Here is a 3,963-nt window from a genome sequence, read left to right as displayed (position 1 = left end):
AGATGTTGATGTCAATAGTCCATGTATTCTGAAGTGGTTTCTTTGGAAACATTAGGAATGGTGACCTGCAAACAACTTCTCTGTTGAATGGTTTGAGTGAATCAGCACTAGCAAATCCATTAATTTTCTGTCTAGAACATGAAGCTAGTTTTCACCAAAAGTACATGTATTTGAATATGTTTTGCCTTCTAACATCAATTGAGCAACCTTTTTGATTTAGAGCTTTCAATGTAGTTTTTAGTGTGATAATATTTCTTTAATGATGTTTTCAATATTCGACAATCTGGGGTTAAACTGGTCTCCTGAATGATTCATGCCGTCATATGTTTTTGCCCAGCTCTTTAAAATGCTGACATTTAAATCATGATGCAATTTATTTGCCATCAAATTTGAAAGATTTAACATTTTCATGCAGTTTCCTAAAGAATGGCTTTGACACAGGAAAATGCAAGTTTGTTTGAGCTGAGTTGTAGCGAGCAGTAAATGAGTTTTGCACATAAATTATAGAATGTGTGGCTGAGACACCTTCATTGTATGGAAGGGATACTTTAAAATTCAAGTCAGTGCTATAAATTGCAAGCTTTATCATGACTATTCATAAAGGGAAAACAGAATAATTACTCATCCAAATACATTTATGGGGAATTTGAGCTACCTTCATTAAATTTCTTGCTTTATTGCAAATAGCATGTCCATTTGTTAGTAAATATAAGGAAATGGCTTTTCTAAGTGTTGTTTATGGTGGTTAACATCAGGCTTCTTCACACAAGTGTTAAAATTGTATATTATGTGGTGTCACACTCTTTCGTCAATAGCACTGTTTAAGCAGTTGTTTTTGTTTGTATTTGTGCACATGTCTGTGATTTGATTTCACTTGTTACTTTTAAATTTGTCTAGTAAATAAGCATTGAGGTTTTGCATCAAATTTTCTTCAAATGACTTGCCTTTCAAGCTATCTGGGCCTTCTATAGGAGTGCTGCAGCATAAAATACTGACATAAATGAAAATTATTTTGTATTATGATAATAATTATTTACTCTAGATCCAGCCATGCACAAAGTCAAATGTCATCACTGTATGTACGATACCAGGATTCTCCATAACACTAATGCTAAATAATAATGTTAAAACGTGATACTTTCCACATATTAGTCTTTAGACACATCCAAACAAACAAGCCAAAACTGAATCTATTGAAAATAGTGAGTAGATCATTTGTAATATTTAGCACAGGCAGGACAGTATTTTTCAAAAAGTTGGATATTAATATATATGAGTCGACACTTATGGTATTTATTGTAATTCAGTAAAATGATAGGGCACCACACTTTGACCAAAAGCTGCAAGAGATTCTTGCCAATCACTTTGGGAAGCTGGTCACTTTAGTTAGTGCTGAAAAAAAAAATGAATTATGCTTGTCTGAGTGATGTTATATTTCACTCCAAGAAGGCCAAGTTGTTGTGGCAATGTTATTGTGGATAATGATGGTTGAGGCTGTAACACTATTTTTCTATCACATGACTGACCAGGAATCTCACTTGCTTTTGTCACCTGCTATGGCATGTGTTGATGGGATTTGCAGGTCAATGCACAAGCTGCTTGGTTGTGAATATAGCATCCTTGGCTATCCTGTCCTCTGACCCAAACCCAGAACTACTACGGTCCCACAAGTTCTCCTCCTGTTCACTGTATGAAAAATAAAACATTGATTGAAACATAAAAGCAAAAGCTAAATCTAAAGCTTAACTTCTTGAACAGTGACATTACCACAAATCAAGAGATCCATCAATAAAACTGCTTCTCTAATTGTTTGATAGTCGGACCGATTCACACTTTAATGAAACAAGACTTGACACAATTCAACAGGCAGACTTAACCTACAATTGTTAAATGAACATTCAGAGTAATGCTCATTGTAAATCTTTCATTCCTTCAAATTAATTCAGTCAATCCTCAGAGTACAGAAAACAACAAAGAAACATACAAGGCTGAATTTCTCTTTTTTTGACTACAGGTAATTATGCTATAGCGCACATTTCATTCGCACAAATTGGCTAGAACGTAATAGATGAATTTTGAACATGGTTTAGGTAATGCAACCTTTCTCCTGATTGGGCATAGCGATTTGCTATTAGTGATTGTCTACACCATGATTTTCTATAACATGAGGCTGCAAAGGAACGCAATTCTGGTGTTATAGCAGAATGAGCTGTAGTCGTCCATTTTGTCATGTTTCATAGATGGTTTCTCTCAGCAAAGCCCAGCATGTTTTGTTGTGCTATCATTCTGAACCAGCCTCATTCATGATCTATCCCACTCCTATGGAATTCCTCTCGTCCAATGCCAGGTCAATTTTACACTCGCCAGAACAAGCCACTGCCTGGATATATGGAACAGACAGGTCCCCGCATCATCATTCAACAGGTCATTGCGCTTCTGAACAAGCATTGCCACTCCAGAGTTGTCCTGCACAGTTTGTGACAGTCACCCCAGATGTGGAGGATCAGGAGAAATTGCTTTCAGGACAGGCAGTCCGGGGGCAGAGAGTAGTATGGAGGAGAGACATCCTCTTTCCCCAGACAGAGACACCGACAGTATAATCTAAGGTTGTTGTGGTCTCAGTGGACTGAAAGAATGCTTAGCTGAGGGAGAAGAAGGTCAATGACCTCCCCCACTCAGCCAGGATAATACCATATGATATAGGAGCAGAAGTAAGGTCATTCAGCCCATCAGGTCTGCTCCAACATTCAATCATGGCTGATAAGTTTCTTATCCCCATTCTCCCACCTTCCCCATGTAACCCCTGACTATCAATAAACTATCTATCTCAGTCTTAAATACACTCTTTGGCAGTGAATTCCATAGATTCACCACTCTCTAGCTGAACAAGTTTCTCCTTATCTCTGTTCTAAAAGGTCTTCCCTTTATTCTAAGGCTGTGCTCTTGAGTCCTAGTCTCTCCTGGCAGCAGAAACATCTTCCCAACATCCATTCTGCCCAGGCCATTCAGTATTCTGTAAGTTTCAATTAGATCCCCTCTCATCCTTCAAAACTCCATCGAGTATAGACCTAGGGTCCTCCAAAGCTCCTCATATGTTAAACTTTTCATACTTGGGACCATTCTTGTGAACCTCCTCTGAATACGCTCCAGGGCCAGAATATCTTTTCTGAGAAATGGGCCCCGAAACTGCACCCAATACTCCAAATGTGGCCTGACCACAGCCTTACAGAGCACCAGAAATATGCCCCTGCTTTTATTTTCAAATCCTCTCAATGTAAATGCCATCAATGCATTTGCCTTCCTAACTACTGACTCAACCTGCAAGTTTACCTTGAGAGAATCCTGGTCTAGAACTCCCAAGTCTCTTTGCACTTCAGACTAATGAATTTTCTCCCAATTTAGAAAATAGTCCATACTTCTCTTCCTCCTACCAAAGTGCATGACCTCAGACTTTCTCACTTTGTACTCTTTCTGCCATTTGTTTGCAGACTCTCCTAACCTGTCCAAATGCTTCTGCAGTCTTCCTGCCTCCTTAATGACAATTGTCCCTTTATCGGTCTTTGTATCATCTGCAAACTTAGCCAGAATGCCCTCAGTCCCTTCATCTATATCAATAATGTATAAAGTGAAAAGTAGTTGTCTCAACAGTGAGCCTTGCGGAACACCACTTGTCACTGGCTACCATTTAGGGAAGATTCACACGGATGATCCCTGGAATGGTAGGTCTAACATATGAGGAACGGCTGAGGATCCTGGGATTGTATTCATTGGAGTTTAGAAGATTAAGGGGAGATCTAATAGAAACCTACAAGATAATACATGGCTTGGAGAGGGTGGACACTAGGAAATTGTTTCCGTTAGGCGAGGAGACTAGGACCCATGGACACAGCCTTAGAATTAGAGGGGGTAAATTCAGAACACAAATGCGGAGACATTTCTTCAGCCAGAGAGTGGTGGACCTGT

Source organism: Chiloscyllium plagiosum, chromosome 6, assembly GCF_004010195.1.
Source record: "Chiloscyllium plagiosum isolate BGI_BamShark_2017 chromosome 6, ASM401019v2, whole genome shotgun sequence".
Lineage (NCBI taxonomy): Eukaryota > Metazoa > Chordata > Chondrichthyes > Orectolobiformes > Hemiscylliidae > Chiloscyllium > Chiloscyllium plagiosum.
This window is presented reverse-complemented; position numbering follows the sequence as displayed.